Raw genomic sequence first — 16,941 nt, 5'->3', positions numbered from 1 at the left:
GTTTTCCTGAAAAAAATTACATAAAGCCATCTTTAGTGATACACATTAAATATATTTTAATTATTCCTACAAGAAGCATGATTGGCAAAGCAATATTTTTAATCGTAAAATATTAACACCATTCAATAACACGAGCTCTCATTTATCTAGAAGATTCTTCTTGATTTTCAAGAGGGGTATGGTAATCTCACTGCTCAGAACCTGTTACATGTTTACAGAAACTCGAATTCCAGGGTGGGTTCTTTAAAAGATCCTTCAGCAGGATGTGTTTACTCTGGTCATGCCTTTCCTTTTCACTTTCCTCTCCCAGGCTTCCCTGGGGTGTCTCCTCCTCCGTGGTAAATGACCTTGTAGCAAGAAACTTACGAGATTTTTTCCGCATTAAATAGCTGCTGGCAATAGTTTTTGATCTGCACGCCGCCCTGTCCGGATTAGGCAGCCTGGGCGGTTGAGACACCAGTGTCCAGCCATGCTCGGGTTGTGGGAATCACACTGTCATCACATGTTTATAGCATTCAGTTCTTGTTTTCTATCTTTCCTTTAAGTATAATAACGAAAACATTTCTTTTAGAACAGTCCCGTTGTTACATGTTTCTGGTGTTTGTACTCCTGCATAAACTCTCTGTAGTTTGGGCCTAATTTTTAAGACTGAGAGTCTCAATTTTTCTAAACTGATACTTTGAATACCTCTTATTCTTCTTCAAATCTTTCAAGGGATTTCTGTTGTCCTCAGAGTGAAATTCAAACTCTCAAGCACAAGGACTGTTGCTTGCAGTAAAGGGGGTTGTGCCCTACATGTGGTACCAGGAAGGAGGCGAGTCCCACCGGTCTGTCTACTGTGTAAGCCCTGGGGCTGCTGGTGGTGGGGCACCTCTCCAGTTATCAGAGTCCTTGTGTGGGCTAGTGGACCTCAGAGAGCCTTCATAAAGTGCCCATCAGTAGATGAGTGGATGGAGAGGCTGTGGTACATTTACACCATGGAATACTATGCAGCTGTGAAAAAGAAGGATCTTTTACCCTTTCAGACAGCATGGAGGGACCTGGAGAGTATTGTGCTAAATGAAATGAGCTGGTCAGAGAAAGACAAGTATCACATGATCTCACTCATATGTGGAATATAATGAACAAAATAAACTGATGAACAAAGTAGATTCAGAGACATAGAAGCATGGAACAGACTGATGAATCTCAGAGGGAAGGGGTGGTGGTGTGTGTGTATACGTGGGGGGGGGGGAAGAGATTAATCAAAGAACTTATATGCATAAATGCATAACCCATGGTCACAGACAATAGTGTGGGGGAAGGCCCTGGGGGTGGGGCGGATGCAGGGTGGAGGGGGTCAATGGGGGAAAAAAAATTTCTTTTCGAACAGTCCCATTTGTAATACTTTCAGTAATAAAGATAAATTAAAAAAAAGGCTCCTCAGGCTTTCGCTTTCTCCTTAGGCTCCACATTATTCTGTCTCTTTCCTGCTGCAACACCACAGACAGACAGCTGCAGTCCTGTCATACAAAACTACTTGAAGTTCTCTAAACGGGTTGTGCTCTGGTGCCTTTGTCATAATAATAATTTGAGCCAACATTTGTTAAACGCTTTGCCAGACACTTAACACCCGTTGTTTTACTGGACCCATGCAGCGGGAGCATGAGTAGGTGCCATGCTTGCCCTTGTCATGTCACCGAGGAAGTGTGCCGTGGTCTGTCCAGGAACACGTGGCTTGGAAGTGGTGGAGCCAGGATTTGAACCTAGCTATGTGATTGGACCCAGTTAGGCTTTTTTGAGATGTAATTGACATATAACATTATTTTGGTTTCAGGGATACAATATAATGATTCAATATGTGTGTATATTGCAAAATAATTACCGCATTAAATCTAGTTAACATCCATGATCCCACAAAATTAGTTTTTTTTCTTGTGATGAGACCCTTTAAGATCTACTCTCAGCAGCTTTTAGATATACATACAATATTATCAACCATAGTCACCACACTGCCCATTACTTCCTCAGGACTGACTATTTTATAGCCGGAGGACTGAACCTTTGACCACCTCCACCCATTTTTGTCCATGGCAGCACTCATGTCTCTCAACAGGAGTAGAAGAATTGAAGCATGAATCACATAAGGGCAGTAATATTATTGAAGAGGCTATTTTAAGAAAAAGCTGCAAGTGAACACTAGAAAAGGACACTCAAACCATACTACGTACGGCTAGTTATGTCTTTACTAGACATTCGATGTGGGAAAGGTGTTCAAGGCGAGCATTGGTAAGAACATCAGGATCAGTAAGAAAGTCAGGGAGGCCAGAGATGAAAAGACATTAGCCGTGAAGTGCGAGGACTCTTTGTTCGTCTTTACTAAAGAAATCGGAGAAAGTTTCACTTCAGATGCCAGAGTCTGCCGTTGAATCCTTTACTTGCTGCTCCCTGAAAGACTCCGCATCTTCTCACTGCCATTCATTTGCCCGGCTCTTGCGTCTGCCTTTTGTCGTCATCTGCATCTAGCTGTTAGCCTATTTAAAATGTACTTGTCCTTACAGTCCCTGCTTAGATGCCACTTCCTCCAGAACTTCTCTCCACCTGCACACATCAGAAATGACCCTTTTATATTCTTGCTTTTCTTAGAGCAGTTTTGTGCTGTGCTGACAAGACTGGTATAAATCTTCTAATACTATGTGGTATGTGGAGCAATAGCTTTGTAGGCTAAAGAGTGTATTTAATTTGGCATTAGTAGTGTTTACGTTCTCTTGAGAATCTATATATACGTTCAGACGTAGATTGCTGGAGACTTGTAAATACTGATGTGCTGTGGCCTTGAGACAGGAGGGGGACTGCTCCTGGGAGACAGACGGACAGGTTAGAGCTGCCTAGTGTGGGAGGGTGCGGGCCAACTGGAGGTGGTGGAGCCACTGCAGGCCTGAGGACTCTGCCTGAAGCCACTGCTCTCACCGTCTTTGCCAAAAGTATCCAATGAAGCAGGAGCAGAATAGCCTTTTACCCGCCCTCTGATGCCTGCTGTCAAGCCTGCCCCTTGCCATTGGGCCAAACCCTTGTGTTCTGGTTTTCCATCGAGAGGACCTGGGTATTTCCAGCCACCTTGCAGTTTCTTTTCTGCCAAATTTTTGAGGGCCAGAGGGTAATCCGCTGGAGCAGTATTTCCCTGTAGCTTGGTTTTTAATTGTATTCTGAATTTAGTTTGTTGCTAATGACTGTGCTGGTTTTTTACTCCACAGGCCTTCTGAGGAAATTATGTGCTCTTGAAGCCCTGGGACATCATTTTAGTAAATTAAGAATTCAGTTCATTGGATGACGCCCCTGTGGCCTGAAAGAGTTAATACAAGTTTCTTAAGCACCTTATTAATTCCCAGGGAATAATTTATGCATTAGACTGTAGCTTAGTATCCAGCCAGTTACACACTAGGTTTTTCCTTGATAAAGTAGATCTGAGCCTTTGAAAACAGGTGGAGATTGAGCGGAAATCTAGGAATCCTGCTTCATAAACAGTTAAATGTGTGCGTGTTTCAGTGTGAGAAGGGGATGATTATAATAATACGAAGCAGGTGCAGGCCTCAGCTCAGCGCTGTACTTCTGTGAGACCTTATAGATGAGCCTCTCTGCATTTTTCTAAAGTGGGGAGTATGCTCACACTGGAGACAGCATGGAACGGGTTAGCACTGAGGTTTCAGGGTGTAACCCAGGTCACTGACTGGGCTCAGTTCCTGGCTTTACTACTTGATAATTGGGTGACTTTAGGCAAATTAATTAACCTCTCTGGCTCAGCTTTTTTCACCTTTGAACTGGAATAATACCAGTACCTAACAGAAAGTTGTTATGAAGAGGAACAACTCAGTAAGTGCTATTTTTATTACTCATCATTGTGACTTTTGGAGCCGGTCCGATGAAGTAAGTGATCAAAAGTGCCGAGTGCCGTGCGTGGGACGTGGTAGCCATTGCTGGAGAGAGAGTAGCTTTCGCTGTCTGTATTACTAACACAAGTCCATCTGCAGAGTTCCACGTTTTGGGTGCAGATGTAATAAGCCACGCGTGGTGTAAGATGTTTCAACACCCTGCATCTGTGTCTTGTGTGGTAGGTGCTGCACTGCCTTTGGATGCCCTTCCCACAGTTTTGTATGTGTCACTGAGAGCTTGTGGCTGGCCTGGCCTCCCCCCCATCCCCTAGGCAGCAGTAGCTTGAAAGTGAACTCTAGTTCTTGGCATTTTCTTCATTTCTCTCTTGTATCTTTGTGCCTCCCCTACTTTTGCTACTTTCAGTCTTCCCTTGCCTACAGCTGCCCTACAGTTGCAGTTTAAAAAGCCTCAGATCGTCCGTATGTAGGTGTGTGACTTTGACTTGATGGGGGCTGTGGTTCTGTGATAAGAGCGTGGTCCTGCCTGGCCAGCATGGCTCAGTGGTTGAGAGTCATCCTGTGAACCAGGAAGTCACCAGTTTGATTCCCTCTCCCTTCCTCTCTCTAAAATCAATAAAAACATATATAGAAAAGAAATATATAAAATTAAATGGAGTCAGACTGGCTTTGTTAAAAAAAAAAAAAAAAGGGTCTCACCCTTATTAGACTATGGCTCATTATCACTTAAGGGGAAAGCCCTCCTTGGATTTGCTCATCTGGAAAAGAGGCTCGCTGCTCAGACCGGAGAGGGGAACAGGGCTGGCATTGGTGAGGGAGGGTGGCAGTGGTAAGGAGAACTATGGGTTGCTGTAGGACGAAATCTACTTCAGTCTCGGACCTGAGTGTGATGGCCCAGGTGTCCAGATAGGAGCTGCCTTGACAGGTGTCTGGGAAGGACCATCTATGTAGAGGCAGGTACAGGACTAAGAAGTGAGGGCGATGGGCAGGCAGCCTGTGCAGTCATACTTGCCTTTTGAGGCCAGAGTACATGTGTCTTAAGGTAGCGCCCTAGGTTGGTAGATTTAAAGGGTTGACTCCTTGGGCATTGCTGGGCTGCTGATAAAGTAGCAGCATGAGGATGAAGTCCAACTTGGGGTCTTTAGATATCTCACGTTTATGCTGCCTTTTTATGCAGCACAGTAATGAAAGTTCATGCTGTTAGTGGTGTGTGGGTGAGATGCCCCAGTAATAGTAAGTTTGGCTTGGGGAGGGGTAAACCATTCCGAGTCCACCAGTGTATAGTGGGTCAAAAGGGAAAGGAGTGAGAGATGCCCCCAGCCCAGCAAATAACATGACCTAGAAGAAATAACAGGATGGATATGCATGCCACAAAGGAAAATGGTCCTCCAGCGGTGAGCTCAGAAATAAACAGCGCCCAAGAATCAGTCAGTTGGTCAGTGCCTCTGTGAGCGTTGTCTAGCAAAGAGCATATTCTCATAGTGGGAGCAGCTACAGCACGACGCAGGAGCCTCTGGAACCAGTGACTCGCTCTCTGTGATGGCGGCTCTACTGAGTGCGCGTCTGACGTGCGTTTCCTGTTCTCCACTGTAGCTCACCTCTGGGGCAGATCTCAGTCACCCGAAGAGCTCAGTGTGCATCTTGGCTGTTATTTATTTTCTTGTAAATTGCTAGTATTGAAAACATGCCATTTTGTTTTATATAATTGACTGCTTTTAAGTTTGTTTGGCCTGAGGTGTTTTTCCTGAGTCTTAACTATGATAAGGTCTCTGGGCTACAAAACTGAGGATCTTGTCCTGGACTGCTAGTCTGTGAGGCATTGGACATGGCCCGGTAGCCTTTTTCTGGTGAGGCTCCAGCTTTTACTTCTCTAGTCACCAAACATGTCCTGTGAATGTTGCTCTGTTTTATATAAAATGCTAAACTCCACAGCTGTTTATTTACTTCTCACAATGGGAGCATGTATCCACGTGGTAGTTTACTTGAAACTTAAAAAAATTAGAGAGACAATTATAATCAGTTTTTCCCCATGAAAAGTGAAATAACACTGTTTTGTTTGTGAAAAATTTGACTTCAACTGGTTTTTCTTTTGGGCTTGATGTTAAAAGAGAATTATGATAGAATAAACACAATTAGGGACATCTGGTTGCTGGAAGGATCGATAATATCTGATATGGAGGTGTCTATTTTGTGATAATATACCTTAGTTTCATTGGCTGGAACTAGAAGAATAAAACAGATTTGAAAGCAGCTTGGTTACTGCCCCAACAGCAGTTATTCCGAGAGTCTGCTGCCATTATTTTTAACGGGTAGCCTTGTACTTCCATGGATTGGTTAATCTTGAAGACCAGATGGTAGTTGTATCAAAATTTTATGTCCTGTGTTTTGCTATCAGGTAAAAGCATAAGTATTTATTAACTAGAAAAGTTAAACATCACCCCATTCCAATGAAAAAATGAGCATATAAATAAAAAGAACAAAAATGGATGAGTCATTTTATTTACCTAATAATTTACTGTTATTTCTCAACAGGAACATAACGGGGAAATTAGAAAAAAAAAAAAAAGGACCTTAACACTATTGTCTTCTATGAAGAGAAAAAATAGAGAAGAGGCAGAAGAAACAGTGCAAAATAACATAATTATAAATCCAAGTGTCAGTAATTACAATAAATGTAGACTAGACGATTTAGTTAAAAGACAAAGGTTGTCAGATTAGATAAAAACTCCAAATCTAATGAGATACTAGGTTTGTAAGAAGCATACCCAAAACATAAGCATATAGCAGGCAAACCAATGGAAAATTATATTTCAAGCTAATTCTAATGAAAAGGAAGCTGGTGTAACTATATTGCTATTAGACAAAATAGACATTAAGGTAAAGGCATCAGTAGAGACGAAGAAGTCACTACACAATAGTAAAATGTTCCGTTCACCAGGTGTGAGAACCTAGGTACCCAGTAACATAGGTACGAATTACATAAGAAAAGATATACAAAAACAGAAGGAAAATAGCCAAATTCACAATCTGTGGAAAGCTAACAAACCAAACTGAATAATTGATAGAAGCAGCAGATGGAAAATTTTGAAGGATATAGACAGTTTAAAGAACATGAGTCACGACTTGGTAGACTTACATAGAACGTTACACACTTTCTGACTGCCCTTTTTCTTTTCAAGCACTATGGAACATTCGACATGGGTTATGTAAAGGACTGTAAAGCAGGCCTCAACAAACTTCAAATGATCAAAATCATGTAGAGTATGTTTCCTAAATGTAGTGGAATTATGCAAAAAATCAAAGATAATAGGAAAATCCCCATAGGTCTGAAAATTAAGAAACATGCTTCCAAATATTTTATAGATTAATGAAGTTTTATGATAGTATTGGAAGGACAGAAAACTGTCATTTAAAAAACACCAAAAAGCCTGGCCAGGGTGGCTCAGTGGTTGAGTGTCGACCTATGAACACAGATCATGGTTCCATTCCTGGCCAGGGCTCATGCCCGGGTTGAGGGCTCAATCCCCAGCAAGGGGTGTGCAGGGGGCAGCAGATCAATGACTCGCTCTCATCATTGATGCTTCTATCTCTCTCCCTCTCCCTTCTCTCAGAAATTTAAAAAAAAAAATTTTTTTTTAAAAAAACACCACCAAAAAAAAGTCACTGTATCACTGAACCTAGTAACTAGATTGTCAGCATTTGGATGTGTTTTTCTTAATGTCCAAATATTTGATACTTCTGTATTCCAGAGATCTCCAATATTTTTTAAAAAATTCTCACTTCCTTGGAGGCCAGTGATCCTCTAAGTTGGATTAGGAAGGTAAACCTCTGAGCTGACTGGGGACAAGGCCGTCTCTGCTGATGGCAAAAGGGTGCGCCAGGATCGGAAGTCCGGATTTACTGCAAACAGGACATTTACATGCAAGTTTACTGTACTGGCTGTGGCTCTTGTGTTCATTTCCCTAGAGCCCAGGAGCCAGCTGAGCCTGCAGTGTGACCTTGGGCCAGAGGCTTAGGGAAATTCTAGGCTCAGGCAGGTTGAAGTAGATTATTTCTGCTTCCCTGTTTAAATAATGGTAACGGAGGCACCCTCAGGTCCTCTTAGATGCACAGGCTTGGGATTTAACCACCTCTCCCATTTCCACTTTTGAGGAAAAAAGAGAAGAGACTTTTCAGAGTATTACTGATTGTTGGGATCTAGAGAAGCTTGCCCCCTCCTGCTGTCGCCCCCGCCCTTTCTAAGGTTTGAGTAGCACAAAAAGATTCAGGCATTCACAGCTTCTTGCAAGGAAATGAGTTCTGAAAGGTGAGAATCTAAACCGACGCGTGGTTGAAGGAATACTTTGTATGTCATGGACGCAGGAAGTACGATGCATGTCAGGTAGATACGTGTGTTTTTCTGGTGACCATGTCCCAGTGGGTCATTAATTGTTGTTTTAATTGTCTATATTATCCCAACTTATCATTTCTCTGACTGAGGCAGTTTCCCTCCTTTGTTTCTGCTGTTACCTTTTTGAGTAGGGGCTGGTATCTAGGTGATGTGAATGATGGCACCCACGAATTTAAGAACCATTAAGTAGGTATTACCCTCTTTGCTCTTCTTACAGTGCGTGACTTAATCTTGGTTAGCTAATTATATATTTAATGAACATCTTTCATTTTGCGGTTATTTTGAAAATTGATGGCATTCAGAATAAACGTTGATATAAACTTAGCCTATGTTTGAATTTATAAAATGTACTGAACATGATTCCCAGTTTTTGAAATAAACATACTATAAAAAAATTAAAACAAATTAATCGAGAGACAGTTACATTTATATTACTTATTGGAATTACTAGAATAACCCATATTCTCTGTTTCTACTCTTTGTAAAATTAAAAAAGTAATGTATAGCTCATATTAGTTATGTCCTGTGTGTAGTTTCCTTAATGGTTCACCCAAGAGTGGGCTGGAGTCCATTTCTGAGTGCCTCGCGGGGCTGCTCCCCCTCCTAGACCTATTGCAGATGATGAGACTTTCACTGTCATGCATGGAAACCACAATAACTAGATTAACGCACACAGCCCACACAATTCATAGTTACAGGGACTGTGTTTGTCATTGAGGACGCCATATAAACGGTTACCAGGAGATGCTGTCTGATGTTCTTGAGCATGTCCTGTGTGCCTGCCTCCATGCAGAGTGCTTTCCAGAGGTACCTGTGTGGTCCTCGTAATGACCCCATGCAGTTGGAGATGGGCCACAGTGAGGTTGACCAACTTGCCCATGTAACACATTTCGTGGTAGATGTGGTTCTGAATCAACATGTCAGACCACTGTCCGTTTCACCAAGGTTCAGATTGTATTTTAAGACAAAGAAACAAAAAAGAAAACTAGGGCTGTGGACACATCAAGACAGTAGGACTTCACTTTAGGCTCATGTTCATGTCTGGAGAGTTGAATATAAGGAAAAGGTGGTTTTAGAAATACTCGTTTTTGTTGGTGCTTATAATCATTCTAGAAACCAATTTTTGAGGAAAATGTTGGTAAAGCAACATTATAAAAGTTGAAGTTAACAGTCTTCACATTTCATTTGCAAGAACATTATTTTGGTGTCATTTAATGCTTTAACAGCTTCTAAAAAGAATTAATTCAAGTGATCAATATTATTTTCATCAAAGTCACACATTTATTAAATTATGTACAGTTAATTACATTTCATTGGCAATTCATATTGGCTTTGTAAGTGTGGGGTAGACTGTTTAGCTCTGCTAGCTAAGGCATTAACCCTTGACCTTATTAAAAATATATCCTAAAGTGATAAGGGCAAAATATTATTGGCTATGTTACACTTAAATATCTCAAAATGAAATAGAATGAAGCAAAGTTAAACAAGGAAACTATTGGACTTAAGCTACATTTAGTTGACTACATTAAAGAGTCCTTGCTGCTTAAAGTAGTCCAGAGGATAACACTTACTGTATGTAAAGATGGTTTACTTTCTTGTATTTATTGGGAAGCTCTAATTATATGATTATAAATAAGTTTCCATTAGCTTATTTTCTCACTTTCTTTGATTAACCTGGGATGGGACTTACCTTGCCAAATCTAGTCCTTTTTCCGTTATGTTAGCGGATGATTCCATTGATACTATATTTTATTAATATATATATCAAGGTTTAAAAAAATAAGTAACTGAAGATTTCAGAATGTCTCATATCTAAAAATCAGTTGTGAATATTCTGAGATTAGGGCTAAAAGTCTGTTGAATGTAAATGAGGAGTTATTCACATAGGTAATGGAGTTGTTTTTAAAATATAAACATCTATTGGTGAAAATAGTGTTTGCCATTTATAAACTAAATCTCAACACTTCCACGGTGCTTCCAGTCTCTTCATTCCCTGCATCGGCTCTTCAGAGCGTCCCGTCCTTCACAGCCCCCGTCCCTCCCTCCCCACAGGTGCCCTTCACAGAAGAAAGGAGCCCCCTGTCCCATGTTTGTTAATTTAGGCACCCATCCTTACCACTTATATTTTAAAGGTATAACAAATTTGGGGATGCTAGAAGAAGTTAAGGGCTATTTTCTGAAATTAGTATCTGATGGGCCACACTGTTAAAAGGGGTTCCATACCACATAGTATATACGGATTCCCCCTTCAGCTTCACTAGCTTTTGCTAACTAGTCTCTTCGTGTGTAAATCTCGCTAGGGAGTCACGGTAGGTATGTCTGTCCATAGCATTTCAAAGTTTAGACAGCATTTGCCCTTCTCCAGTTACCTTGCACCACTTAGATTTTTCAGTCTGCTTTTTGTGTGAAATGTAGAATGTGTAAAAAAGTCCATAGAGCAGATGTACAGCTCACTCGACTGTAAAACAAACCCCCGTGTAATCACCACCTAGGTCAAGAAGTAGGACATCGCCAGCTCCCAGAAGCCCTTGCTTTTGTTATCTCTCTGAAGATGAAGGCAGATATCCCGTGAGTTTGTGTACAAGTTCCTATGTTGTAATTCATGCAGGTTAGGAGGCTGCAGTTTATTTATTTAGAGTTTCTAAGATTCATCACTTGACTGTCTTCACCAGTTTTTGAATTTTAGGTACCCCGCTTCCCCAATGTTTAGTTTCCTGGATGTACTCTGAAGATTATTTTCTTTGGCCAAGAAAGCAGGTGTAGACTTACCATGTTTTCTATAATTGTTTGTCATGAGGTAGTGTCACTAAATGAACCCTGCCCATTCCCCACAGACCTCTTGTATCCTGAGATTGTTTCCTGATGCTACTTTAGAGATTCATGGCATTCTTTCGTACACCTGATGCCTCTTTCTGTCTTCTGCACTTTTCCTTTGGAAATCTGAACTCATCAGAAAAGTTCCTGCTTGACCCTGTTCAGTTCTTTAAGTCTCTCTCCCACCTCTTTCTGTGTGCTTCACGTCAGAATTCAGCCTTCTCGGGACCCTGGACTCCCTGACACACAAGTTCACAGCCATGGTCTCAGGACGTGGCACTTCGTGCTCCTGTGTCGTTTCCTCCTGCATCCCTCTTTACCAGGCTTGTTCCTTTGTTATTTTTTTTCTTTTTGCCCTGGCTCTGTCCACCTCTCTCACTGTCCCCTCTTTTCCTCTTCCATGAACATGACACAGAAACAAAGACAAAAAAAACACAGAACCAAAATTTTAAACTAATGACCCTGGCACTCAGAGTACCTGCATATCATATAGCTGTGACCTAGGGACCAAAGTCAGGCTAATATTTCCATGAGGAGAGAGTGAGGAACGTATTTGGGGCTGGTCTGATAGGCGCACGTCCTGTTAGATGCGCACCGAGCACATCAGGCGCACGTCCTGTTAGATGCGCACCGAGCACATCAGGCGCACGTCCTGTTAGATGCGCACCGAGCACATCTTTTGCAATGACGGGACCTTCTTGAAAACAAAGATAAACTATGAACTTCTCTGCTATTGGACTTTTGACTTGTGATTAAGCATATATTTTCCTCACTCCTGCGATCTTAGTCACACACAGATGTATTTTTCAATTATATTTGCTTTTAAAAACGATGTATTTAGTAAGACAAAGAATGTAGCATAATAAAACTTTAGACCATTAATGATTTTCACAGATGGATGTGTAAGGTGCTTCCATCTATGTCTTGTGCCAGAGTGATGATCTTTGACAGTTTGTCTCAATAAGTTATTTTAATGACAGGATATTTGGGACAGTTAGTCTAATCATTAAAATGTTCTTTCGCGCTTACACCATACATTAAGGCATGACTCGGAAGAAAAGTTTTTCTGTAAAAGCAGTCTCAAAATAGAGCCGAGTGTTGTCTGGCATTACTATGCAGCAGACTCCTGCAGGATTGAAGGTGGTAGCAGCTCTGAGCATTGCTATTGATTTTGAAAATTAAACCAATTGGCAGCCATCCCCTGGAGGACTTGAGCTCTGAGATCTTTAAATGTACTTGCACTACAGTAAATAATGCACCCAAGATGGAGCCAAAATGCTGCGGGTTGTAAGCATTTAATAAGAGCATTCAGCATTTTAACTCTTAAATTTTCTTTTAATTGCACATAAGGATTTAATGATTGTTACAGGTGGGACCATGGCATACGCACCTCTAAGGCATGACCTGAGATATTACCGCAGCTTCCCCCCAACATCTGAATTGGAGCCTTGTTTTTAGACTGTTCCTTAGAACCCCAGGAGTTTGGGGAATTTCCTGAGACATCACCCTGGGAGTAAGGAGTGTACGTAGGGGTGTGTGTGTTGGGGGTGGGGGTCAGACGTTGTTCCTCTCCCCACTTTCCACCCAGCTCTGCTTTTCTGTTTTACTTATTTGCCTTCTATACAAAAATAACATGTAAGGTTTAATTTAAAGAAAGATTTACTTTCATAAAAATGAAAAGTTGAAAAAGTAGTACAGTGGGCTGTGGTACCTATAGTTTTCTGTCTGGAATGGTTTTCCTTCTGACGTCTTGTTCCTTTCCCAAACCCCACCTTCATCCCACTCTGTGCACCTGCCTGAGCACACCTCTGTGGTGGAAGCTGTTAGTTACTGTGCCCTCCACACTTTCTCCCATCACAGAACTTGATAGCCTCCTTCTGGAGAGAGTAGTTCAGCGGGTGGGGATGTGATCAACTGGGTCAGTTGGCGGTCCATTTGGTGTGTTTCTGCAGGATTATTGAGGAAAGGTTTTTCTTTCTGGATTGCTCCCTGTGTGAGGGCTGCCAAGTGGCTTCCTCCTGGCTCTGTGGAGCTCCTAAAGATGCTGCACGTGGAGGGAGCAGAGCCAGGGAACACCGCCCCCATGGCACTCTAGGGATCTGGGTCCTGCAAGGGTAGAAGGCTTCCTCTCCAGGCTACTCACCTGCATGGTGAGTACACTGTCTTTTTTTGTTTAGGTTACGTGAGTTTTCCCCCCACTTAGAATTAAGAAATGTGAACAATACTCAGAGAAGACGGCAAATTAGGAGCTGTACTGTCAGGCTGTTGTTATTAAAAGAATCATGGAGCCTGGGCTTTCAGTTTTTAATTTATTATTATATTTTTGGTTGCTTGTGATGAAAGATTCTGTACCTGGCCAGAAACCCATGCAAATAAAACACTTTGGATAACTTCTCTAACGTGTCTGTTCCCAGAACAGGATTACTGCAGTCCCTGGTGCTGAGCTGCTAGTCCGGAGGATTCAGGGCTCCCTGTCTGGAAACTCCAGGGCACTGGAGCAGACGCGCCACTTCAGGCAGCCCTTGCCTCACTATCAAGTGTGCAAACCTCATTTTCAAGAGTTTAGCAATTATAGGACAATACCTTTAGGCTTTGTGGGACTCTTTGGGGGATGCTACTACTCAGGACATCCTGGAGGTCACTGCGAAAAGGAATATAATTAGTAATTAAGCCCTGGAGACAGGGATTCTAACTGTAGTCTTGGGACAAACCAAAGAAGGCTCTTTGGCTGAATGAATCTTCAGGTTTCTGCCTTGACCCTGGAATTATTGTCCTCATTTATAGCAACAGGCATGTTCACAAAGAAAAAAGATTTTTTTAGTTATTTTATTGATTTTAGAGAGGGAGAGAGAGGGAGAGAGACAGACATCGATCGGCTGCCTCCTGCACATACCCCAAATGGGGATCGAACCCAAAACCCAGATATGTGCCCTGACTGGGAATCGAACCTGCCACCTTCTGGCGTACTGGATGATGCTTCAACCAGCTGAGCTACATTGGCCAGGGCCACAAAGACATCTCATAAGCAACTCTTCCTCCATTGTACTAAAGGTCTTGCCATTCTGCCGTCATCTTTGCTAGCCACACAACAAGGATGGGAGGGTGCTCCTCTTTCATGGCCTTCAGCGTTCGTAGGCCAGAGCATCCTGTCTTTAATGCTCAGTGTGAGCTCCAGGAGGATGGGTCAAGTTTGTCTTGTTCCCCAGCACATCCTTCACTAGCCGCATGGAGCACCCGCACAGGGCACCCGCACAACAGGTGCTCGGGATGCGGTCGGTAGGAATGGGAGAGGGGGAGGGAGAGGGAGTCATGTGTGTGGTAAATTAGAGAGCGTGTGTCTAAAAATGTCCAAATGGATGGAAACAAATTTTACTTTCAATTCTTTCGTTAGAGGCCTCCTTAGGTTTATAGGCATCTTCAGTACAAGTAATGGTTGAACATTGCTGATGAAACACATAAACTTTTTATGTCTGTGTGTTTTAAAACGTGTGAAGAACATGTGACAAGCTGGTGCTGGCTGGGTTGTCCTGGGTTATGTCACCTATGTCACCCTGGCCCGTGTTGCCGCAGTCCCAGCCGCCTTCCCTGCCTGAGTTGGAACAGCCTGAGAGCAGAGCCTGGCTGCATCAGCAGAGCCCCTCCAGGGGAGCAGAGGCTGTGAATTGGGAGGTCACTGGAGGGAGTGGGGGAGACTGAATCTGAGGAAGCTCCCATTGGGAATGGTGTTGCCTGTGTGTTAGAGGCTGTATTTACCACACTGAATAGTAAGGCCTCTAGGTGCCATTTATAGGTGACAATACAGTCACGTCTGTCCTCTTTCCACTTTGGTTGAATTTTAAAGTGACACATTTATACTCTCAGAAGATTAATGATGACCAACAGATAATCTTAAACACATATGAATTCTTAAGAATATATATGATCAGTGATCTCTGGTACTGTAGTTGTTTCTGGAATAAAATCATTTCACTTAAAAACCTGGATTGAAATTAGTGTTAATTTCCTAAAGGCTGGGTAGGAATATTTGCAGTTCTCTTGGGATACCCTTCTCTGGTCCCACCTGCTGGTAGGTTCTCTTCTTGTTTTTACCATTTTACTTTCCTGGTCCTGTCTTCTCCATCTCTGTGCCTCTTCCTCGGGTTACTCTCTTCTCCCCCGCCTCCATTTCCTCATCTTCTCTGTTCATCCCCTCTGCCTTTGATTTGTCCCGTTAAATTTACAATTTGACTATCTCATGTGATTATTTTTAAAAATGACTTACAAAACTCAGTAAGCAGTTTCAGATATGCTGCCTGACAAACTACCCTGTGGCTGCCTCCTTTTAGAGCTGGTGTCTCAACTTCCCCTTTGGTCATGCAAAGTATATAAAGCCTTTACTGCTTATTAGAGGCAAAAACATATAACATTATAATTGTTTCATGACCAATGTAGCTGGCAGGTTTCTAATCTCAATCAATTAAAAATAACTGGTGAATTTTTCAGGGTGATTATTTAAAGTGCCATCCTGGTAATACATTCTGAACGTAAGCCATCCACACAGCCTGGCATTAGAAGTAAACGTCTGTTTAAGTATTTTAGATCTATACCTGGGAGCAGATTACATTTCCAGTGGCAGTCCTGATTTTCTCTACGTGGAGGTATATCTTAGTATCACTCTTTATTGCAAACCTCTGAGGCCTAAAGGATTTAAAGTTTATTATTGCAGTTTTAGAGCAGGATGGGGAGGAAAGGAAATAAAAATAAATTTTCTGAGTGAAGGGACCTAGTTCTTAGGATAGAATTTTGATCTGAGGACTCTCCTGTGATAAATAACTTACTGTAGAATCTGGGTGATACTAACCCTGGCAGAACCCTGTGTGTCCCTGAGGTGTTCGGTGGGCGATTATGCTCTTGGAACCTGTTTTCACAGAGTACACAGATGCGTGTGTGTGCTGAGTGTACAGGCAGCCTTCCCTTCCTTTTTCTTGACTACCTTCTGGAAGACACTTTTTGGAAAGGATATATCTAACACGCGCTTGAATCTTCTCTCGTCGTCATCTTGGTGATCTTAGTAGGATTTTGATGGTTGTGTTTGAACACAAATGTATGCAGTATACAGTAGCAGAAACTCATAATTGTTCTTGGATTTACTACATCTAAAGAAGTGCCAATTTTTCATGTTTTTCTCATACCTTTGTAAGCTTCATTGGAATATTAAGGTTTAAAAATGTTTTATACAGTGGGTGCGGGGTGGAAGGGGTCAATGAGGAAAAAAAGGGACATTTGTAATATTTTGAACAATAAAAAATTAATAAAAAGTGAAAAAAAACACATTAAAAAACAGATAAAAATGTTTTATAAAAGTGTAATTTTTCCCCTTAGGTTTCTGAAGAAATATACAAGATTTAAAATGTATTAATTTTTAGAAAATAAAAAAATTTGCATTTGTTTTATAAGCTAACACGCTGCAGTGTGAAACAGTATTGAAACATATAATTAAAGAAAAACAATATTTGTTGAAAATTATATGACTATCTAACCAATTTTCTTCCTGGAAGACATTTTCATGTTATGTACCATCTAAACACCCAGGAATGCAATCGCCGGGTTGTATATTTGTGGAATGTGTAACTTTTAGGAAACTGTTTCTGAAGTAGCTTGATTATTTTACGTTGTCACCAGCAGTGTGTGAATGGGATCTGGTTTATCTAGATGCTCATCAACACTTAGTGTTATCATTTCTTTTATTTTAGCCATTCTGATGGGTGTATAGTGATGCTTTTTTTCCATTTCACTTCACTTTTTCCCAGTGTTGAACATGTGTTCACGTTCTTATTTGTCATACATGGATCCTCTTTGGGGAAATGTCTCTGTCTTTTGCCATTTTCTAAT

General features: G+C 41.7%; 1 protein-coding gene across 1 annotated transcript in view; it reads left to right on the top strand.

The window, feature by feature from the left end:
* The window catches only part of SDK1 (sidekick cell adhesion molecule 1), a gene marked incomplete at its 5' end in the record, with an annotated part of 555,106 nt that overhangs the window by 41,085 nt on the left and 497,080 nt on the right, over nt 1–16,941 (top strand). The window lies entirely within an intron of this gene.

The sequence above is a fragment of the Miniopterus schreibersii genome (assembly GCF_964146895.1).
Source record: "Miniopterus schreibersii genome assembly, chromosome: 4".
NCBI classification, from domain to species: Eukaryota; Metazoa; Chordata; class Mammalia; order Chiroptera; family Miniopteridae; genus Miniopterus; species Miniopterus schreibersii.
Note: the sequence above shows the minus strand (reverse complement) of the source record. Positions and strands in the feature narration are given on the sequence as shown.